The sequence below is a fragment of the Trachypithecus francoisi genome, unplaced genomic scaffold (assembly GCF_009764315.1).
Source record: "Trachypithecus francoisi isolate TF-2019V2 unplaced genomic scaffold, Tfra_2.0 Lachesis_group17, whole genome shotgun sequence".
Classification (NCBI taxonomy): domain Eukaryota; kingdom Metazoa; phylum Chordata; class Mammalia; order Primates; family Cercopithecidae; genus Trachypithecus; species Trachypithecus francoisi.
Window position 1 is genome coordinate 100,264,961 of NW_022681462.1, and position 24,577 is coordinate 100,289,537.

The 24,577-nt window shown below is 44.5% G+C and overlaps 1 long non-coding RNA gene across 1 annotated transcript in view; it reads left to right on the forward strand.

The window, feature by feature from the left end:
• LOC117062766 overlaps window positions 1–24,284 on the forward strand; it is an 85,638-nt gene extending 61,354 nt beyond the window's left edge. Inside the window, exons 5-7 of the long non-coding RNA XR_004428571.1 lie at window positions 13,995–14,103; window positions 18,272–18,503; window positions 24,132–24,284. This is a non-coding gene — a long non-coding RNA (uncharacterized LOC117062766). The remainder of the gene's footprint in view (window positions 1–13,994; window positions 14,104–18,271; window positions 18,504–24,131) is intronic.
• Window positions 24,285–24,577: the final 293 nt, after the last annotated feature.

Here is a 24,577-nt window from a genome sequence, read left to right on the forward strand (position 1 = left end):
TTTGCTTCATGCTAGCACCATCAAAGTTTAGCCAAATGACTTCTGCTAAGTGTTTGTATCATGGACTACAACAGGGGTGATAACAACTATAATTTGTGTAAATTACTCTGGAAATGTTGCTGATAAAAAACACTCAAAAGTGTTACTTTTTGTTTTGGTTACAATGACTATGACTTAACCTCGCTGCACCTCAGATTCCCAAGTGGGAAATGGGACTCTTCTGCTAAAAACCTGCCTAGGGCTGTTGTTAGAGAAATATGGGGAAGTTTCCTAGCTAGCTCCTAGCCTTTGTAAATCTTCTATCAGTGGTACTAGTTAAATTTACGGCACTCACCTGTCCTGTCATTTCAGTAACGTGATATAAAAATAAATGATATCAGAGTGATGGGGTGGTGGTGGGGGGGTGTGTGTGTGTGTATGTGTATGGTTGCTCTATGATAATAGATTTCCTCCTGTGTTTTGAAAAATGTAATGGCTCCTTGATTTCACAAGTTCAATCCCTTCTCTACCCTGCCCCCCATCACAGGTTGGTAATGACAACCTTGGCAATTGGTATTCCCTAGAGATTAATGTTTGGTGCCAGCTTTAATGTTAGAGCCATAATTAGAATATTCATTATGCTAATAATGTTACACCATTCATCTGATGTATATTTATGTATGAGAAGATATGATAATTCTGTGTGGCTTAGTTGGGAGCAGGTAGAGTAGTGTATCACAGGAAACACTTTTTCCTCATCAGCAGAGACAGGAAGGAGGAGGAAATTAACATTAACGCAGGACCTGCAGTGTTCCAAGACCTGTGTCAGGTGCTCTGAATACAGGATTTCACTGGATCACATTCCTATTATCTCCATTTTATGGGCGAACAAAAAAGGGGGCTCAGGACAGGAAGTAACTCACCCCTTGACACGGTCACTAAATGAGGCTTAGGTCAGGGGTTGATCCCAAGGCTCCCTCCAACATGGTGTGAATCAAGACACCACTTCTCTGTGCAGCTGTGATAGAGGACCTGGGAGGAACACTTCTGCTTCCTTCTCACTGTTTTCCTCTTTTCCCTGGAGAGAATGGGGAGTATCATTTTTGCAAAGCAGTTGGGGGTCTTCAGCAGGAGGGAGGCTAAGACAAACATGAATCGTTGTTCAAACACACGTGGAATCTCACAATGCAAGTTCTTCCTTATTGAAAAAAATGGAAACGTCTTAACTGGTACCAGCTGGGAGCAGGGCTCAGGGGAATGGCTGAGTTCCCAATTTTGGTAGTTTTTCAGAGTGTACATAGTCACGTAGTTTCTTTTCTTCCCTGTGAATTTAGGATAAGGGAGGGGAAAGGACAAGGATGAAGGGAACTGAGAGGAAACTCTTTGAAGATTGCAGTCTTTCCTCTTCCTGGGAGTGAACTCTGAACATAGGGCATTGGTTACCTCGAGCCCACACAGAGGAACTGAGTGGCATGGTGCGGCTAGGATGGCCCTGAGCGAGGCTGGGAGCCCCAGACCCCTTGCTAGTGGCCACAGGAAGTTCCTTCGCCTGTCTGGGCTTCTCTCCCCTGACTTGTAAAATGAGACTATGCGAGTCAGAATTCTTTCAGATGCAGTTGACAGAAACTCAGACTCCGTGAGTTTGAGCTTCTCTCTGTATGTTGGCCTACACATCGGCTTCCTTTAGGCAGCGAGAGACATGGCAGTCAGCAGCAGCCTCCCACCCCAGGGGAGGACTCTTAGAGAAAGATTAGCTCTTTCCTCCAAGTATCCTTACATCAGATTCCAGGGAAGTATTCTAATGGTCTGTCCCGGGCACAGGTTCACTCGTTTGACTGTGGCCGATGAGATGAGATTCTCTGGCTGATTTTCACCAGATGAAGGTGGAAAGCAGGGATGCTGGGCAGAAGTCGCAACGGAGTCCACCAGGAAGAAAGAGCAGGCACTGTGAATTCGAAGACCTGTTTGCCATCCAATCAGTTAAACATTTACCAGTTCCTCCCAACGCAAACATTCTCCCTTCCTTCTTTCCTTCCCTATTTAGTTTGAACAAAAATGTTTTCCCGGTAGGAAGGAGTTTTATCTCCCTGTTCCACATTTCTTCCCTCACAGCTTGTTTGATCCCTGGCTGCCTTCTCGTCCCTTCAATGTGTGCAGAAGATCACCTGCTGAGCTGCAGGGCTCATGCTCAGGAGTCAGCACAGATTCCCGGTGCCTAAAGACGGCCTGTGTGAGGCTGCTCTTGCATTACTTTAAAGAAATACTGGAGGCATTTAGGTAACTTATAAAGAAAAGAGGTTTAATTGGCTCATGGTTCTACAGGGTGTACAGAAAGCATGGTGCCAGCATCTGCTTCTGATGAGGCCTCAGGAAGCTTCCACTCATGGCAAAAGGTGAAGTGGGAGCAGACACATCACACGGTGAGAATGGGAGCAAGGACGGAGGGTGGGGGAGGAAGTGACACACTCTTTTAAACAACCAGATCTCGCGTGAACTAAGCGAGAACTCACTCATCACCAAGGGGATGGTGCTGAGCCATTCATAAGGACCCACCTGCAACATTGGGAGTCACTGTTCAGCATGAGATTTAGAAGGGACACACACTGAAATCATATCAGGGCACTCTCACTGCCACTATCAAAAGAGAATGAATTTAATTTCTCTCCCCCATCCCCACTCTCATAACACACATACCCAGGTTAAAAGAAATCAGATCTAAAACTTTGAATTTTATTATATGATTCTATTTTCAAAAGCATCTGAGGCTTTTTTATATCTGAAATACTCAGTCACACATGCATTTATAATATACCTGCAAATGGAACATCAACCAACCTAAAGAGTAGCAATAATGAGAACTCGCTACGTTTAACAAAGATGAAATAGAAACTTCGGGGAATAAAGCAGGAAGCAGAGGGTGAAACGTGAGGGTGGTAATAGGAAGTCGGATTTGACATCACATTCATTTCTGAGGTTCCTGGCAGCCAGGGCAAAGGGAGAAACAATCTGATATTCGAGAGCAAATCAGTTTTTCAGGGGCAATAAAGATTTCTCCGCTAAGGTAGGCACTATTATACCTATCTTTTCTAGCATTATATTCTAAGAGACTTTATGTCCTAATTTCTATGGGAACATCTGTGAATGGGTAAGAGACTGTTTCTTCAACAGAAGTAGACGGCACACGGCAGGTTCTGGGACACCTATTGATAGGAAACAGATGTTGAGGCTCAGATCGATGAAGATTCATTTGGGGGGGATTTGGGGGACATCTGTTTTATAATATAACATATATTGAACATGTCTGTGATGGGCAGTTCAGGAAGCAGAGCTGGAGAGTGAAGCAGGCAGGGGCCAGGTCGGAAGAGCTCTGGAGACCAAGCTCAGGAATTTGGGTTCTGAGAGGCTGGAGCTGGTCAAAGTTCAAAACAATAATAAAAGGACGTCGTCAGGTTGAATGGCATCTCACCTGTTGACTCTGTAAGTCTGACGGGAAAATCACGCTGCTTCCTCCATCCGGATCACCCAGCCTTGCAGCCTTCTGCATCCTGGGGAGAGGGGGCCCAGCCAGCACTCACGGTGAGAACAGAGCTCCCTCTTGGGACCCCGTTATGCTGACCCTGGCTTCCCCTTCCAGGAGAAGTAAAGCACAGAAAGGCCTGTTGATGGTAAGATTGCTTGCTGCTTTCTGTGGCCAAAAAAGTAGGGGTTCCATCGTTCCATCTGCCAGCATTTTGAAATAAGTAGCTCTTATTTATTTATTTATTTTACATCTGGTCAGAACCCACCCAAATGGTGATACACAAATGTAAGTATTAATGATATTTTATATTGTTGTTTTGTGTGTGTGTGTGTGTGAAGTTGACTATGTGGCAGCCATAGCCAATCTGCTCTGAAAGAAGTCATGTCAAAGTAAAGATAAAATGCTCATAAAGAAGATTCACAGGCAAAAAAAAAAAAAAAAAATGACCATTTTTGTTATGAGAATATTTTCAGGCATTTTAGAATGAGAGGCTTCCAGAAATGTTTGAAAGCTATGCTGGGCATGAAAGAAAAACCTCTGTTTCAAACTGCATATGGCGGGCACATCAATCAGAAATATTTAGCGTGATTACATGCAAGTATTTATTAAAAACATGGGGCTTTATTTTAAAGGATTTCTGGGCTTATTGTGCCTAATGTCAGCAAATGTTCTCCTGTCTAGCTCTACCTTTCAGGGAAAGGGCTCAATGGTGGGCATTTAGCAAGATCTGTGCACCTACACGCTGCAGATGGTTTCGTTTTATAAGAGATGAAACTGCATTTGGTGGAACTGATTAAATATAAAAACACCACCATCTGCCATTTATTCTAATATAAAATGGTTTGGGCAGATGCTGACATCTTTCGAGATGATTGATTCATCCCTGACAAGAGAAGACGCTCAGGGGGTTCCAGCTGCCCACTGCTCAGACAATACCAATTTGCAGGCGCTGACGCCAGTCCCGCCAGTTTGATTTGGATGTAGCAGGTGAGCTGAGAGCACTTTAATAATGAGAAGCCGGGAATTTCTAAGCACATCGCTCTCTTCTCCCCACTCCCCACCTCCCCTGACTTCTGGCCTACATTTCACCGGGAGAACATTTTCTCTGCGTGCTCCATCCCATCCTGTGCCTGATTCTCCAGCGCTGGGATAACTGGAGGAGTGTTGTTTTCAGAAAATAGTGAGTCTATTTGCACGTTAGTGTTGAAAACTTCCAAACGCTCTCTATATTGGCTACTGTTGGGTTTAAAATGATCTTTTCTAAGTGGACTAGGGGGTTTTGTTAAACAATATATTGTTTATAAAGAAGCCACAGTGCCTGTTGCAGACCAACTTGCGAACAGCTACGTGCATGTTGCTTAAACGTCGGTGGGCATGCTCGTGCCCTTTGCAAAGTGGTATGAGATTGTATGTCTCACGCAGAATATTTTCCTAAGCATTTTTTTTAACAACCTAAATAATTTCTGGAAGAAGGTGGTGTAGGGATCAAGATATTGACTTGGTGCTATGTTTATAAAACATCTATTTAGGTCATGATTGTTAGATGTAAAATAAAAATTTTTCTCTCTTGGAATTAAAGTCAGAGGTGAAGCTGGGTTTTCCCCATCTTGTTCATTACATGTCTGAATATTTACATTCTTTACTAATAATTAGACACAGTGATGTAAGAATATTTCTGGATATTATTATTATTGTTGTTATTTGAGGCAGGGGTCCCACTCTGTTGCCCATGCTGGAGTGCACTGGCCTGATCACAGCTCCCTGCAGCCTCAACCTCCCGGGCTCAAGTGATCTTCCCACTCCAGCCTCCTGAGTAGTGGGACTACAGGTGTGCAATACCACATCTGGCTAATTTTTGTATGTTTTATAGAGACTGGGGTCTTGCCATATTGTCCAGGCTGGTCTCAAACTCCTGGGCTCAAGTGATCCTCCCCCCTTGGCCTCCCAAAGTGTTGGGATTACAGGATTACAGGTGTGAATCACCGTGCTTGGCCTTGATATTTTAAATTAAATGCGGCTATGAATATCACAATGTGTTCGCGCTCTGATTACTATGAATATCACAATGAATATCATAATGTGTTCGTGCTCTGATTACATATATTCCTATGTATATAATTGTGAAGGTTTGTATAGATGTGTTTCCATTTTGGTGCTCATAGGAAATTCTGTTATTTTGAGTCAGAGCCCCGTCCGCTTATTTTCTTTCTATTTTCTCTTGTGCGTTTATTCTCCTAATGCTTTCTAGTCTGGTAGTCAAGGTGGGAGGATTAGATTTCATCTCTTTCCCTGGTGGCATTTTATGTGATTCCTGCACTCAGTGTGCTGGGGACAGCAGCTTTCAGTTCCCATTCTTAGCATCTCTTCCCTGCCTCCTCTCTGCTCTGCTACTCACTCTCCTCTCCAAACTGCTTTTCATGTCTTGCCAACATTCTTTTCTCTATACTGTTATTATCTTGTTTGTTTCTTATTCTTTCAGATTACATACGGAGAACTCTAGGAGCTGCCTTTCCAAAGTTGCAGCAAACTCTGACCGGGTGGTTTCGTTCCTGCTGAGTCACACTGAGTCCGCACCCCTCTTCCCTTTTTTCTCTCTCCCACCCTCTGTCTCCTGCCTCTCCCTTGTGGCCTTCCCTCCCTACTCCTCTTCCCTCCTAGAGCATCTACTTGCTGAGACCTCCATCTGACTTTCTACCGAGCTTCTTACAGTTAAAGAGTGCCTGCCGCTGTCTTATGGATCCTGCCTGCATCGTTAGCTCCCGTACAGTGGGAGCCTTGAGGGCAGGGATGGTACCAGTATTAGTCTCCCAGGCTGCTGTCAGAGAGAACCATAGCCTGAAAGATTCAACAGCAGACATTGATTTTCTCACAGTTCTGGAGACTAGGGTAGAAATCGAGGTGTGAGCAGGGTTAGTTCCTTCTGAGGGCTGAGAGTCGGGATCACAGGGAAGAATAAGCCTCTGCTGTGGTCTGAGCGGCTCCCCACCCCAAGGAAATCCAAATGTTTGAATTCCAAGGCCTGATATCTCAGAATTGGACTGTGTTTTAAAACAGGGTCTTTACAGAGCAATTCAGTTAAAATCGAGGTCCAAGATGGGCCCTAATCCAATATGCCCAACGTCCTTTTAATAAAAGACAATTTGGACAGAAACACACATAGTGGGAGAGGATGGTATGAAGAGACAGGGAGAAAGCCATCTCCATGTCCAGGAGAGAGCCTGGAAAGGCCCTTCCCTCACAGCCTCACAAGGATCCAACCCTACCCAGACCTTCATTTCCACTTCTGGGCTCCAGAATTGTGAAAAAATAATTTTCTGGGGTTGAAGTTCCCCAGTCTGTGATTCTCTCTGACTGCAGCCTAGGAGGCTAATACAGGTACCATCCCTGCCCTGAGGGGCCCGCTGCACAGGAGCTAAGGAGGCAGGCAGGCACCCATAAGATGGTGGTGGGCAACTGATTGAGCTACAAGATGCTTGGAAGAAAGTCAGATGCGAGTCAGGGGAAAGGCCTGAAAAGGGTAGGAAGGCTTCTTCGAGGAAGAAGCATTGAGGTCACAACTTAAATGATGAGTGCGAAGTTTTCAGGCAGACATTCAGAGGAAAGCTCCCTGGGCAATAGGGAACCTTTGTGCAAACTTAGGAGGGTGTGGGAGAGCTGTGGTTTTGGAACAGTTTTGTCTAGTCCCTCGGGCAATGATGGCGGCCCAGATGGTACCAGTTCCTGCCATCCGATACCCTTCACGGTATGACACTGCTGCCTCCTGCTATACTCTGCTTCATTCTGAATTAACGTTCTCTGTTCAGTGAGCAAATGCATTTGCCTCTTGACTCCAACACAGCGCTCAAACCTTGGGTTTGAAATATGAGGGAAACATTGGTCCTGCTATCTATTGCTGTATGCTATATGGCTTAGTCATATAAAATAACATATTGTGTGTCTCATAGCTCTGTGGCTCAGCTGAGCTCAGCTGGGCAGTTCTGACATGGAGTCTCATGTGCTTACAGTCAGATGGTGACAATAACTAGAATTCATCTGAAAGTTTGTCTGGATCGGGGTCCCAGATGACTTCTTCTCTCATATGACTGGCACCCAACTAAGATGTCTGGAACAACTGCGGTTGCTGGGTCTCTCTCCGTACTGCTCTTCCACACAGTAGCTTGGGCTTCCTCATAGCATGGCAGGATCAGGGGATTTAGGCTTCCTGCATTGTGACTGGCTTTCTCCAAAATAAGTCTTTCAGGAGACAAATGCAGAAACTTGCACCCTGTCTCAGAAGTCAAGCAGCATTGCTTCCATCAAATTTTATTGGCTACACCAGCCAGCCAGAATGTGGGAAGGGCTACAAAAGGGTGTAAGTATTGGGAGGTGCGGTTAACTGGGAGGGGACAGCTTTGGAGAGTAGTTACTACAAGTGTATTTCAGGTGGTAATACTGAGTTTGCACTGAGTTCCACCTTCCTCATGGTTAGTGATATGACTCTCTCAAGAACTTGATGATTGTAAAGAATTTGAATTGGCAACGGCACCACAAAAGATTTTCTTTGTGTAAGAAAACTGGACCAGAAGAGTGTCAGATTTAATACCTAGGTCCCCTTAACAAGAGCCGGTATGACTAAGTACAAATGTCCAAGCCTAGAGCTCCCCTGCCAGCCCAGCGAGGGGCCAAAGTTTCCCAGCAATGAGGACCAGGAACACATTTCTGGCCAGTTTGATTGCTACAAAATCACTTAAGAAAGGATGCCTTTTATAAAGCCTTTAAGCCTGACAGTAAGAAGTGAGGGCTCATTTTCACAACTATTCCGACTACTGATTAGGGAGTACCCACAAGCTGTCTGGCTCCATGACCCACGTGTCAGCTTGTGAGGAGTATTCAGGGAAATCCTCTCTGAAGCCAGAGCAACTGAATATAAGTTAAGGTGAGAAATGCTCATTCCTTCTCTAGGAAGTTAACTTTCAATCATAGTTAAAGGATGGTTTCTTCAAAGCAAGCCACCTTGCTTGCTTAATCGTTGCCAGAGAACAGGACAACACCAGGGAGCAGGACAGTTGGATTTTTTTTTTTTTTTTTTTTTTTTTTTTGAGACGGAGTCTAGCTCTGTCGCCCAGGCTGGAGTGCAGTGGCGCGATCTCGGCTCACTGCAAGCTCCGCCTCCTGGGTTTACGCCATTCTCCTGCCTCAGCCTCCCAAGTAGCTGGGACTACAGGAGCCCGCCACGTCGCCCGGCTAGTTTTTTGTATTTTTTAGTAGAGACGGGGTTTCACCGTGTTAGCCAGGATGGTCTCGATCTCCTGACCTCGTGATCCGCCCGTCTCGGCCTCCCAAAGTGCTGGGATTACAGGCTTGAGCCACCGCGCCCGGCCGACAGTTGGATTTTTAAGTTGCAGGCAGGAACCAAGCGTAATCTGCACTTCTGCATGTAGCCTTATTCCAGGAACCTTCCCGCCACGCCCTGCTCCCTAGCGGTGGTTCCCCAGGTTGGTACTCTTCTGTTCACAGACCCGCGAATGACTCTGCCTAATTTGTGCCATTTTCCCTGCAATATTTGTTTTCATTTTTTTCTCCTGCAAGCAGATTTCTTCTGACATATGCTCATTTAATCCTAATTGTGATGCACGAACATCTTGTGTACTTAGTGTCTGGGTCCCTGGAGGCTCCGTGCAGCCGAGTGCCATGTGACCCGTGAAACTGTGTCAATCTCATTGGGCAGCTCCTGATAACTTAGACCTCCCATTCCTGATTAAAAATAGGGCAAGTCCAGATTTCTTTTTGTACCTTCCATAGGAATGGTACACTGATTGCTCCCAAATTACATCATACTTACACATGTGTGAGGGAAAAATATTACTGTGGTTTGAGTGTTTATGTCCCTTTAAAATTCATGTTGAAACATAATCTCCAATGCAATGGTATTAAGAGGTGGGACCGGCCGGGAGCGGTGGCTCACACCTGTAATACCAGCTCTTTGGGAGACCGAGGCGGGCAGATCACGAGGTCAAGAGATCAAGACCATCCTGGCTAACACGGCAAAACCCTATCTCTACTAAAAAATAAATACAAAAAATTAGCTGGGCGTGGTGGTGGCTACCTGTGGTCCCGGCTGCTCTGGAGGCTGAGGCAGGAGAATGGCATCAACCCGGGAGGCGGAGTTTGCAGTGAGCCGAGATCTTGCCACTGCACTCCAGCCTGGGCGACAGAGTGAGACTCCCCACCCACCCCAAAAAAAGAGGTGGGACCTTTGGGGCAGTGATTGAATAGGAGGGCTCCACCCTCCTGAAGGGTTAATGTGCTTAGAAGAGAGGCTCTGGAGGAAGCTCCCTGTCCCTTCTTGCCCTTCTGCCCATGTGAGGACGCAGCAAGAGGTGCCTCAGTGAGGCAGAGAGCAGCCCTCACCAGGACCACACCTGCTATCACCTTGATCTTGGACTTCCCAGTCTCCAGAACTGTGAGCAATAATGTCTATGACTTATAAATTAGCTAGTCTAAGGTATTTTGTTATAGCAGCCTGGAACTGACTGAGAGGGCTAAGTAATATGTTTTTAGCAGTTCTGTTTCACTGAGTTCAGGCTCCAGCATTTGAAACTGGCAAGTAAGGGCTGAGAGAAAGCATATCCAGTATTAGGAAAGTTGATTGTTAAAGTCCTCCTTATGAAAAGTAGAGATTTCTCAGGCCTAGCAGTTTGACAACATGAGAAAAACAATCCTTCCCAGTAGGTCTTTTGGGGAACAGCCAAGGCACGCTTGCTTTCAAATGCACGCGATGTCAATGGGAGGTTTGGCTTCCATCTGCTCGTCATCAGCCTACCTGACACTGATGGTGAAGGACGAGGAGGAGAGCCGGGCAATGAACAGATCTTCCCTGCCCAGAGATGCAGTGTTCCCTCCTCAGGGAATTTGGGGCAGAACTGTAGTGTCTCTATGTGATGACCACCTTTCGTGGTCTCTATCATTGGAGGGGTTTGGTGGCACCAACTTTGGTTTTTGCCCAGCCCGAGGTGGCTGACTGAAGGCTATCAGTTCAATATGTTATGTCATTAATTTAATGTGGGGGTGTATTTTTAAATTTATTTTGAAATAAATTAGTACCAGGTTCTTTCATACTTTTGGGATGTTCGTGGGTTCTCTGTGCCTCAAATGCTCTTCTTTCCTCTGTGTATCTGTAAAACTCCTACTTATACCTAAAAACATCCCACAGCCAGAAGCCTTCCCTGAAGGCTGTTTGTATAATCACCACCGAACACACAGAATTGATCAACAAATGGTATTTTAAAAAATGTTCTCCCTTTTCATGTACCGTTTAGTGCCTTTGCAGGCCTCAATCAGTTCAGCCTCAGTTTTCACTATTCCGGACTCTATTTTCACACAGAAGCTCCTCTAATCTTTATTATTTTGTTGCCTTTCTTCTAGTTCTGTAATCTCTTTATGTAGACATATTCACCAGAAAAAAAACGAGGCATATCATGGGGGAAATTAATTCATTTACCATTTCACAAAGCTTTAATCTCATCTTTTTTCCTAAGAAGTATGGATCATCAACTCTGTAAAGGTTGATAAATGCTTTGTGCTTACATTTATGGTTATGTTTAATAGTTTGGCTTGCTGTACAGGAGGGCAGAGCACTCTGGGCTTTTATTCCTTATAACCTTCCTTGGTTGTTAAATAACCTTCCTTCAAATCAGTCACAGTAGGAGTATTTATACCATGGGAATTGGCAAACACTTCAAATCAGGTTTTGTTTTGTTTTTTCTTTCCTTTTTAATGGTGAGCCAGTTTACTATCATACCACAGGTTATAAATAAGAGTTCTGGCAGCCATGGTTGCAGATATGCCTTTTAGATTAACTTATAGTTCACGAAACATTGATATTCTGTGAGGCCATGCTAGGTACTCATTTATAAATGGGTTTTTAAATAGTTGTGGGATAAACACAATTAAAGATGATTTTCCTAATAAAAGGACCTCTTATAGGCTTTAAAAATGATAATGTGCTTTGGGAATATTCTAGAAAGAGGGGGAGATGTTGAAAATGAGGTGTTTCCTTCAATTATTTATCCAAAGAACTGTCTTTCCCCAGAATACCTGTTTGTTATGATGTCACTGGCCCCTACGAAATCCTGGCTTAGATTATTTTTCCTGAATGTATTATTTTAGATACATCCTGCTTACTCCCTCCTTTCCTTTCCTTTTTTCTTTCTTTTTTCTTTCCTTTTACCCTTTTTCTTTCCTTCTTTCCTCCCCTCCCCTCCCCTCCTTTCCCCTTCTCTCCTCTTCTCTCCTCCCCTCCCCTCCTCTCCCCTCCCCTCCCCTCCTCTCCCCTCCCCTCCTCTCTCCTTCCCTCCCCTCCTTTCCCCTCTCTCCTCTTCTCTCCTCTTCCCTCCCTTCCCTTTCCTCTTTCCTTTCATCTTTTTTCTTTCCTTTTACCCTTTTTCTTTCCTTCTTTCCTCCCCTCCCCTCCCCTCCCCTCCCCTTCCCTTCCTTTTCTCTTTTCTTCAGCTTTGTGAAAGCTTCCTGCAGACCAGAGCTCTCCATGGACTAAGGGAACTCAAAGACTTCCTGGTGTGTTTCCTCATTCATTCTGTATTCGTCTGTTCCTGTCTTTCCCAGTTCTTATGCAATGTCACATTCGTGACAAAAACATTTCTATTACTAACACACAATCTTCGAGACTTTATGAAGTATCTTTTTTGAAAGTCTCCTAGACTTGTAGTCTTTCTTTCTCCCCCAGGTATCTTCTTCTCTTCTCTAAAATTCTAGTTAGGTATTGCTGTAAGAAGAAGCTATGTGCACCCTCCCCCATAATTGTGCTTATGTGTTGGATGGCTCAGTCTATGTGCAATGCGCACAGCAGCTCTAATCCAAATGCAATGTAGCATGTGGCTTCTCACCACCATGACTCAGTGCCTCTGCTTGCACAAGGCTAGGACTATTAATACTGCTTAAATGGAATCAAATAATGAGGGTGATATTAAATGTTTCTTGTAAGGCAATTTTTTGTTACGTTATTAGATTCGTTTGGTGGCCCATTGATCTGAATTGCGAGAAACAGAAGCCATATTTAAATAGAATATTAAAAATTACCAAAAAAATATTTTAATATGGAAATAAAAATGAGTAAAGACACATACATTTTCCCAAGAAGATATGATTTACAAGGTTCTTGAGGTCTGTGCTCTGGTGAGTTGCAAGTGTCATATTGACATCTTACCTGGGGGGAAGGGAGCTACGAGTGACCTGAGACCTCTTCTGAATGACCTAAACAAGTGACATTCCAAGCGATAGATGCCCTTGAGGTGTTAAGGATGGTGGTGACAGGATCCTGGACCTCTCACATAAATATTCATGAGCGTGCAAGCTGCTACATGGAGTCAGTTTGGCAATACGTAACAACTAAAAATGGGCTTAGATCTGATGATTTCACTTTTGAAAACTTAGACTAAGGAAATAACATACAGGGTGTTTCCTGCCGTACCATTTATGAATTCAAAAAGGTGGAAAGTAATGTTTAGCATTGGGGGATTTGTAAAGCACATTATGCTACATGTATAAAATAAATACTATACCAGTTATGCAAAATAATGAATAGTGATCTATATTTATGGAAATGGGAAAATATACATTATATATTGCTAAGTTTAAAAAGCTGGTCATGAAACAGCCAGTTCATATAAATACATTTTTTTGGATAAAATTTGCATATTGATATATGTAAAACCCACAAATGTATATGTGTGTGTATATATATGTGTGTGTGTGTAGGAAAAATCTGAAAATTTATGTTTCAGGGTGTTAATGATGGATATCACTTAGGAGAATCAATATGGGTTAGCTTTCTTCTTTGTGTTTTTGTTTATTATCTGATTTTCTAAACAACGTTACTGTTATTTTAGTATAGAGAAAAAAATAACCCTAAAGCTGTTGGTTTTGTCTCTCAGGCCTGGGCTTATTTCCAAGACCCTGAAATCTCTTATTTCTCAGAACCAGGAACCACCTTTTTCTTCCTGCTGGCCCAACTGTCTGTTCCCTGTCCCCAGGGCCTGCCTGACTGTGGGCAGAGGCCCGCAAGCTAGATTTTCTGGGGCTCCACGTTCTGGAGCTGAGTTTACAGTAGGGCTGCTCAGTTTGCCTTTCTGGAATTCTGCCTTGTCGCTGAGCCCCAATCCTAGCCCTTGACTTTTTTTTTAAATTGCTGATTTCTGTCCTTAAGTCCTTGCCTTGTGATCTACCAGCATCCCAGGTCTCCCAGCACCATCTCCTCTGTTGATCTTCCCTGGTATTGATGTGCGCCTCCCACCCAAGGTGTGGTCACAGGAACCCTGCAACCTGCTGACTGATGCTCTGCAGGGCTCCCTTCCTAGGGTCTGTCACACATAGAGATGGTGCCCTCACTGACCATCTACCATGTGCTGTGACCAGCAGACTGGACTGCCTCTCTCTCCCTACAGTGAGTTCCTGGCCACATCACCACGGTGCCTACTCATGCTTATGCATCTCCTTACAGCTTAGGCCTTCCCCGGCCTGTCCAGGAATGGTGTCCATTCTCAACTATGAATCCTGGAGATTCCACCTCCTTCTAGTCTCCAGACAGTTCAACTCAGGACTGTTACTAGGTAGGTGTTTGCATAACCATCAATACTTTTGGATAAATTCACCTAGTTAGGGGAATTCTGTGAGAATCAATGATATGCTGGGTGCAGGGAATCTTATTTGAGAATTGTTAGAATAGTTATTTTTTTCACATGTAGTTATTATTTTTTAAAATTCAGTAGTTTTTTTGGGTACAAGTGGTTTTTGGTTACAGGGATAAGTTTTTTAGTGGTAATTTCTGAGCAGTTTACACTGTACCCGATAAGTAGTCTTTTATCCCTCATGCCTCTCCCACCCTTCCCCTGAGTCCCCAAAGTCCATTATATCATTCTTATGCCTTTGCATCCTCATAGCTTAGCTCCCACTTATAAGTGAGAACATACGATATTTGGTTTTCCATTCCTGAGTTACTTCACTTGGAATAATGGCTTCCAGCTCCATCCAAGTTGCTGCCAAGGCCGTTATTTTGTTCCATATTATGGCTGAGTAGTATAGAATGACGGATCTTTTTGAGAATTTGGTGAAAGGATTCGTGCCCTGGCATTTTGGGATGCGCTGAAGACTTCTGGCTCTCCCATCATTTCCCTTATCCCCATTCCCTGTGGGGGCTGCTTTCTGATAGGGAAAGGAAGATGCTTTGTCAATGGGCTATGACTACCTGGGAGGGTTTGTCTGTGAACAGCAGGACCTCGAGATGGTGTCCCAGCCCCAATTTAGGCTGTTGTGATGGCAGGAAGGCATTTTTAGCCTAGTGCCCATTTTCACCACGTCTTCCTTATTCCCACTGTGGAATATCAACTACTCTGCTTTTCCCTGGGTTGCCTCAAAACTCAGACTTCTTCGTAAGTGCTGGCTTCAGTCTGTGAACTCCACTTTCTTTTGGTGCTTTCTCCCCTATCCCGTCTTCATCTCTGGTGCCTTCACTGTGTTGATCCTTGTTATGGTCTGAATGTGCCGCCTCCAAAATTCAGGTGCTGCTAATGTGATGGTATTAAGAGGTGGGACCTGTGAGAGGTGACTAGGCCATGAGGGTTGCTCTATTGTAGATAGTTGGATCAGGTCCCTTTACAAGGGGGCTTGATGTGGGGAGTTTGTTTTCTCTCGCCCTCTGCCTTCTGCCACGTGAGGACACAGTAAGAAGGCCCTTGCCATATGCTGGCACCTTGATCTTCGACTTCCCAGGCCCTGGAAGTGAGGAATGAATTTCTGTTTTTCATTCATTGCTCAGTCTCTGGGATTCTATTCCAGCAGCCCAAACAAACAAAGAGAGTCCTTCAGCCCCCATTTCCACGAATGGCAAAGATTTATGGGGGTGGGGCCACAATTCAGTCCACTCTCTCGTCCCTAAAAAATTTCATGTCTTTCTCACATGCAGAATGCATTTCTACCCATTCTTCTTCTTCTTCTTTTTTTTCTTTTTTCTTTTTTGAGATGGAGTCTCTGTTGCCCAGGCTGGAGTGCAATGGCGCCATCTTGGCTCACTGCAACCTCCGCCTTCCAGGTTCAAGTGATTCATTCTCTTTCCTCAGCCTCCCAAGCAGCTGGGATTACAGGCGTGTGCCACCACACTTGGCTAATCTTTGTATTTTTAGTAGAGACGGGGTTTCACCATGTTGGTCAGGCTGGTCTTAAATGCCCGACCTCAGGTAATCCACCTGCCTTGGCCTCCCAGAGTGCTGGGATTACAGGCGTGAGCCACTGCGCCTTGGCCCATTTCTACCCATTCTATTTGCTCAAATAGTCAAAAAGCCCCAGCTAACCACAGGAGGCTCTGACAGGTACCTTGTGTACAAGGGAGGCTTTGAAAGACAGATTTACAAAATGCAGAATCCTTTTGCACCATGAACTTAGTTGATACAATTTCAAGTAGAAAAATCAGGCCCGACACAGACAGATGAAATACTAAAATAATGCTGTTTTAAAATTGAAAACAAGGCTCAACGGGCTTTGGTGAGAGGGTGAAAGTCACAGAATTTGTGGAGGAGGGAGTGGGGCTAGGTCACAAGCCCTTTTGGGCATCTGCTCCTCCCATTCTGCAACACTCATTTGTCTGTGTCTTGTCCAGCAGGAATTGATGTATTGATGTGTGGCCTCAGAGTCAATGCATTTTTTTTTCCAGTAAGATGTGTAATATGCATGGCGTAGTGCGGAACAGATGAAAACAAGTAACTAAAAAAATCAGAACCTGCCTAGAAATAACCAGTTCTGGTTCTCATAACTGTCAGTATCTTCTTTTTTCACACTGTTTGGAATTTGATGTCAAGGATTCCACTGTTTTGAAATGAGCTTGAAAAGCACACGAATTATGCTTGTAGAGGGGATGGAGAAGTCCCACTTTCTGTCCAGGAGAACCTGGGAGGATGTTTTTGCTCTCTTCTCCCAGCTCACTCTGTCACTCCATTTGTGTCACGGCTGGGCCAAGCAGGGCTGTAACTCCCTGTGCACAGTGGCTGCTTTTTCCTTTGGCTTGGTTGAATATCCTGATAAATAACATGCAGTCTACAGCTGTTCAAATCATGTTCCTTTTCCTAAGCAACACTTCTGTGTCCATTTCCACTATTGTAGGCTTTGCCTCGATAGGTAAAGAATGTATATGAGTACAGTGGGACTAGGTGTTAGGTGAAATTGAACGAGTGGCAGTGGAAAGAGAGCATGAGGGGTGAGCTGCCTTGGAGGAACTAGATTCTCTTCTTGCTGGGACCCAGATACTCTTTTGGTAGGCCTGGCATACAATTTACTTAAAATCATTTTCTCTCTCTCTTCTCATCCCTTTCCCTTCTAAAATTCATTTTGTAGATCAACACTATGTGTCCTGGGTCGAGTAATTGATACAAATGCCTTTTCTCATTTAGAGACCACTTGCAAAAGAGAAAATTATTTTTCCAATGGAAATCGGCTTTGAAACCCCGTCTCTACTAAAAATACAAAAATATTAGCCGGGTGCAGTGGCGGGCGCCTGTAGTCCCAGCTACTCGGGAGGCTGAGGCAGGAGAATGGTGTGAACCCAGGAGGCGGAGCTTGCAGTGAGCTGAAATCATGCCACTGCACTCCAGCCTGGGCAGCACAGTGAGACTCCGTCTCAAAAAAAAAAAAAAAAAAAAAAAAAAAAAAATTTTGCCAGGGTGTGAGCTATAGAAATGATGCTATTAGAGTATATCCATGTAAATTATGCAATTGCACCATTTAAAGCTTATTAAAGTCATGCTTTACTATGTAAAGCAATTTTTGGTTATCACAAATGTGACTTATTTGTTTTGCATCACTAGGAGGTCTATGCTGTTGGGTGATGTTCCCTAAAGGAGTCTTGCAGTTAGACTCACAGCATGCAAGTGAACAGTGCATGGACACCTGAGGGATTCCTCTTGCAAATACAGTGTTATTTATCATCTACCAGTCAGCAGAGAGGGAAAACATAAAGGATCACCCATGGAAATTTGGAGTAGAAAGCAGGTGCATCAAGTCCTCATCTCTATTTTTTTCACTGTCTCAATGATTCACCCTGTCACTGGTCACTGTATTCTATTCAGCTTCATGCCTCAGTTTCCTAATCTGCACATGTGTCATATGATTATTGGAGGGTTAAGTGAAGTAACACATGCAGTGTTCTTGAAGCAGAGCCTGGCATGCAGTAAACACATCATAATTGTTAGGTATTATGGTTATTATAATACCATTAGCAATCCAGGCTGAAATTAGATCCTACTCCTCAAAGAGAATGCTCAGCTGAACAGATATCATGAAAAAGCAGACTTTCACGACCACCACATACCCCTGGGACATAGGTTGCAGTGCGTAGGAATGTGGGTAACCAACAAGGAAGGACTTACAAAGTGAACATCATGCTTCTTGGAACCTGAAGACCATACAATTTGTTTGAAGAAAAACCTATTAGGAGTGGCCAGGATAGTCGGAATCAGATGCCTTCCAACATTATATGGAGAGGTGAGGTCCTGGCAGAAATTGCACATATTTTGATCATTTTAGAACAAAACCTCCCAGATTGTATGACTTGAACCTCATATGTCAATCTTATTACTAGACACACTGTCAGCTTAGTGTCACAATGCTCATGATGATGTGTTTTGACAGCAACATCTGTCACACCTCCCATGGCCTCTGTTTATTTGGCTGGTGTAGCTGACGTTGTGGGGATCCCCTTTCCTTCAACTCTTTCTTGTCCATTTCTCCCAGACTCCATGGACTCTCTGAGGAAATGCTGCTTCAGATGCAGGAGGAAGGACCTCTGGTGCCAGCTGGTTTTGCAGCTATGACCTCTAATCACGTGCTTAAAATCCATCTGTCAAAGAACATGGGGTTGCATTATAAACATCAAAAACTATTTGAGTGTCCGTCACAAACAAGGCCCTTGGGAAGAGTAAACGCACAGGATTTGTAACGAGACTCAGTTACAGTTGCAGTAAAGGTGAGAATTGCAATAAAACCCAGAGCCAAAGCTCATTTCTCTGAGAAGGTGCAGCCACCTCTCCTAACCACACTTTTACCAGCATTGTTAACAAGTCCATCTATGGGTATGTTCTGGTTTCATTTGTAGTAAGATGATGCATGAGGCTTTTCTTGTGCAACTAAGATGCATAGTTGACAACAATATGTATTAAGTGTTCTCCTATTCTTAAAGAGAGTGTTAGAAATTAATGTTGGACACCTTCCATAGGCCTTATAAACACCAGCCACCATCCTGCCACTGCCATCCCCACAAAGTCGGGTGGCTGGCGTTCTTGGGTGCATGGAGTCTGTGGTGGTGAGGGAGTCCTACAGTAGAGGGTGGTGTCTCTTTCCTTGAAGTCAAGGGCAGGACTCCAGGGGAATTATTAGGGTCCATGGAAGTGTCTGCAGCACGAGGAGCCTGGCAGCTTTCTCCCTCTGGACACTCGCTGAGCTCCAGAAGTCCCGGGGCCCATCTTGGTGCCGCTGTCAAAATGGAATCTGGGGGAGTCTTTGGGAGAGCTTCACACAGGTTCCCTGGAGTCAGAGGATATGCTCTGCCATAGAGGCTGTTGTCTATTTTTGGTCCAGAGATTTCTGAAGGCAGGAGGCAAGCTGAGACCACAGTGTTATATGCCTGGGAGAAAGATGCGGGTCACCTTCACCCCGTTCCAGTTTTCTGAGTCCATTAGAAGGTGTAGAAGAAGTCTCAGGTTCTTGTGGCTCCATGTGGGAGAGGATGGAGGTTACTGGAGGCATGGGATCCTTGAGACGATGGTTACAGGGCCAGAGGAAGCATGGCTTTCCTTGCTCAGGAGGCCAAGGTGTAGCTGAACGCCATATGCAGGAGACCACACAAGCCAGCCACTGGGAAGGCACCTCTTTTTTTTTTTTTTTTTTGTGAGACAGAGTTTTTCTCTTTTTGCTCAGCCTGGAGTACAATGGTGCATTCTCGGTTCACTGAAACCTCCGCCTCCCAGGTTCAAGTGATTCTCCTGCCTCAGCCTCCCAAGTAGCTGGGATTACAGGCGCCTGCCACCATGCCGGGCTAATTTTTTGTGTTTTTAACAGAGACAGGGTTTCACCGTGTTGCCCAGGATGGTCTCGATCTCTTGATCTCATGATCCACCCGCCTCGGCCTCCCAAAGTGCTGGGATTACAGGTGAGAGCCACCGCGGGGAGGGCACCTCTTTAGCAAAGGCACAGGCACCAGATGGTTCCCTTGGAGATGATTCCCTTGATGGCCCCTTTCCCATGGCCAGACCCTCCTCCTCATCCCCTTTCAGACCTAGGTAGCAGCATCCTGCTGCTAGTTCCTGGGTCTTTAAGTCACCCTGTTGGTTCCCTTAACCTGCTCGCCCCTCTGGAAACAGTCTATTCAATAAGTGCTTCAATAGCCCTTGGGTGTGCCATCTTGGTCCGCCAGGACCCTGACAGATGCACCAGCCTCCTCACTCAGCCTTCCTCCCCCTGACCCAGCCTTCCAGACCTGGCCATGGGCCGGCAGCATCAGCGCTACCTGAGTTTGTTGGCAATGCAAAACCTCTGGCCTACCCTGTTCCAAGGGAGTCAGAATCTGTGTTTTCAGAAGACCCACCTGACCTGTGTGCAAATTTGAAAAGTGCCTATGGGAGATGGGGAGGAGGGGTATGAAGATGAAATCACCCCCCACCCTACATTCCACAATCTGTTCAGATACCGGCCAGGCAGACTCCCCAGACACCTGCTGCCCACATTCTTCTTTCCTGTCTCCCATGGGCAGACACGCAGCACATCTGACCTGGACTTACGCTGTCTGGGTTTGAATCTTACCTCTCCTGCTTGCTAGCTGTGCGATTCTGGGAGAGTTCTTTAACCCTGCCTGTTTCCTTGTTTGTCCCATGAGGATACTAATTGTGGAGACGATTAAACAGCATGACACGTAAGAGGCGAGGGAACTAGCCATGTGGCTGTATGTGGGAAGAACAATCCCAGCAAGGAAGGCCAGCAAGGGAGCCCCAGGAGTGGAAGGCAGTGCCTGCCACAGCATCCCTCAATGTCTGCTGAGGAATATTGGTAGTGGTGGTATCATTTTGGGTAGGAGGTAATATACAGGCTGGAAAAATCCAATTTTCTATTTCTATTCATAAATAGAAGACAGTCACCTGAAATGATGATCATGGCAGCATTTGCATTTACTTTAGAGTCAGCGAGGCCCTTTCAGAGGCACAATACAGATACTTAGAGGATAAGAAGTAAAGCCGTGGAAAGATCACTCTAGCCTGCCCTCAGTCAGATGGAGCGCTTCCAGAGTCAAGTTTACTGTAAATGAATCCCTGCTTCCAAATGTAATTCTGCAGATGCACTTTGATTTCACAGCCATTGATCAATAATTCATTTGGCTTGTGACTACCGATGACATGATTTAATATGTCCAGCTAAATTATGTTCCCATAAGAACACTCATGCATACCAAAGGAAAAAATTACAGTTATCATAGTGCTGGCCTCTAATTGAAGCAAGCCTGCATGCTGGCCTAGACTTGTTGTTTGAAGGAAAAAAAGTCATGTGATCAAATCAATAGGGGCCCTAAGTGCAGAGAACTCTTTATGAATCCAGGACTATGGAGGGGCCTTCTATTAATGTCACTCCCTAATCAGGAGCATCTGGATTGGGCACTGATATGGTTAGGCTTTGTGTCCCCACCCAGATCTCATCTTGAATTTTAAGTCCCATCATCTCCAAGTGTCAAGGGAGAGACCAGGTGGAGGTAATTGAATCATGGGGCTGGAATTTCCCCCGTGCTGTTCTCGTGATAGTGAGTGAGTTCTCATGAGATCTGATGGTATTATAAGGGGCTCTTCCCTGCTTCGCCAGGCACTTCTTCCTGCTGCCGTGTGAAGGTGCCTTGCTTTCCTTTCCGCCATGACTGTAATTTTCCTGAGGCCTCCCCAGCCATGCAGAACTGTGAGTCAATTAAACCTGTTTCCTTTATAAATTACCCAGTCTCAGGCAGTTCTTTATAGCAGTATGAAAATGAACTAATACAGGCACCGTTTATAAATACCTACCACAGAGATTAGGACTGGAAGGGCAAAGGTGACAAGCATCCAGGAGAATTACAATTGTTTGGAGTAATCCCAAGTACTCACTCCAACTTCCTAAGAAGCATCGTCCTCATTTTTACCTTTGATTGTGATCTCTGTTTAGTTCCCTGCAATATTCTCTTGGCCTCTCCTTGTCTAGAAGTTGTGGGAGATGTGAAGTGAAAGGGCAGAAGTAACCAGGCATAGGTTTGAGGACACCTTAATGGTGGGAATGTTACTTGATCTAAAGATATTCCAAGGCTTGGTTTCTATTAAAAAAGGGAGTCTGGTATCCAGGGGATTTTGTGTGAGACTAAATTAAACACTGGAAAGAGCCAGAATAACACACCTCCTCTGTTTTCACTGTGGTTAAACACTTTGTGTCATGTCTGACATTTTTTTCCTTACATTGGGATTTCTCTTTCTCTGCTGCCACTGTCCTTGAAAGTAACAGCAACCCCAGTATAAAGTAGTAGTTAAAAGCATTGGAATTGGCATCAGACTGTCTGGATTCAAATTGTCACTCCATTGCTCACTAGCTGTGTGATCTTGGGAAGTTACTTAACTTCTCTGTTTCAGTTTTAATATCTGTAAAACAGGCATAATTATATCATCTTGCCGCTATGGTTGCTGTGAAGAGTAAATGAGTTTTAATGGAATTCAATTCTTAGTGCAGTGCTTGGTATATATTATACTTACGATATAATAAATATTAACAATATAAAAACATACATTTATTGTTATTATTTTTACCAGTGGTTTCCTAACTGGTCCCTCCCTCTACCTCCAGTCTTTCTATCCCAATCCACCACTGTTCACATCACTGCCAAAGTGAAATTCATTCAGCCACATGGTGATGTGACTCTACCAACCTCCGAACCCCCATGTCCTGTGCATTCAGCTGTCAGAGGGAAGCAGAGGGTGGCAGGGTGAATTGCAAGGGCCTGGGTCAGCAGGGGTAGAGATCAATCTTCTATCTGGTCTATGGACCAAAGAGTCACATGGTTCTAGTTAACTTCAAGGGAGACTCGAAGTGTAGCCTCTCTATGGCACCAGGAAGAAAATGGATGAGGTTTGTGGCAGATTCTGGTCTCCGTCCCAGGCCTTGAGGCAGGAAGAACTGGACTGTTTGACGAAAAGAGGGCCACTTTGCTTAGCGTTTAGCAAGCAAGGGGGTGAATGAAAACAAGCGAGGACAGAGGTTAGGCTGGAATCGCTCCTGCAGGCCACGTTAAGGAATTCTGACTTTATTCCAATATAAATTGGAAGTCTTTATAAAAAGTTTTATGCCAGGGGGTGATATGAACATATGTATGTCTTAAAGAGACCTGCTGGTGTGAAGAACTAATCAGGGAGTGGATTAGTTTCCCATTGCTGCTGTAATAAATTACCACCAGCTTGGTGGCTTAAAACAGCCCATATTTCTTCTGTTACTGTCTGGAGGTCAGAAGTAGAAATCGAAATGTTGGCAGAGCTGTGTTTCTCCTACAGGCTTCAGGAGACAGTCTGTCTCCTCGATTTTTCTGTTTCCTCGAGGCCTCCTGTGTTCCTTGGCTCATGGTCCCTTCCTCGGTCTTCAGAGCACATCACTCCAGCCTCTCGTTCTGTTGTACCATCACCCTCACTCCCTCTGACTGTAACCAACTGCCTCACTCTTATATGAATCCTGTGATTATACGAGACACACCCAGATTATTCAGAAAAATCCCCCTACCTCAGCAGCCTTTATTTAATCACAGCGGTGAAGTCCCTTTTGTCAGTAAGGTAAAAAATTCAAAGGGGTTCCCGGGGTCTGAAGGTGATACCATTCAGCTGGCCCAGGAACAATGATGGTGGCAAGAGGACTGGGTAAAATATCGTCATCATTGTCCTAAACCATGAGGGGGTAAAGGGAAGGGCATGGCCCTGAAAGCGATTTAGGAGGCAGGATCCACAGGTATTGGTCCTTGACTGGTCCTGCGAGATAATAAAGAACGAGTAACAAAGAAAAAGCCCAGGCCTCTTGCTTGCATGTAATTCATGAAATAATGAATGGAATCATTCGAAGAGTCTATTCGGCAGCTAATGATGAGTAAAAATTCTGAAATTGTCTGTAATTTATAAGGTTTATGACAAGGAAGGAACTCATAATTATAAACTGGTTATCACTGGATATTATACACTGATTTTGCCTGAATCATTAATTAGCAAATGAATCAACAGCTGCTGATATCTCATAAACAAGCTATTCTAAATTATTCTTTAAAAAGTACCATGCAGTAAAAGGAAGACCTATCGAGGTGAAGATTGAGAAATATTCCTTAGAGTTATTTTTATGTTTCAGGACATATTTTAAAAACTATGTTTCTGGATTATCAACTTTCACTCAAAAAGCCAAAGTAAAGGTTGAGTTACAACAAATTCAACATTTTAATTTAAAAATTGATGTGGAATAAACAGTTGTCTGTTTTCCAGTGTCTCAAGGCCATTTTGTGATTTTGGTTACCCTCCAATGGTTATGGGCCTTAGCTTGGATTTCACTTTTCTTCCTCTTCTTTTTTCAGTTCTGTTCCAGTGATCTATTGCTGCATAGTAAACTACCCCGCATGGATTAGTCTGTTCTCATTCTGCTATGAAGACATACTCTAGACTGGGTAATTTATAAGGGAAACAGGTTTAACGGACTCACAGTTCCACATGGCTGGGGAGGCCTCACAATCATGGCAGAAGGTGAAGGAGGAGCAAAGGCACATCTTATACGGTGGCAGGCAAGACAGCATGTGCAGGAGAACTGCCCTTTATAAAACCACCAGATCTCAGAGACTTATTCACTCTCACAAGAGCAGCATGGGAAAATCCTGCCCCCATGATTCAATTAACTCCCATGGGTTCTTCCCACGACACGCAGGGATTATGGGAACTGCAATTCCAGATGAGATTTGGGTGGGGACACGGCCAAACCATATCACCACAATGTAGTGACTAAATACAATAACCATTCTTTAAATTT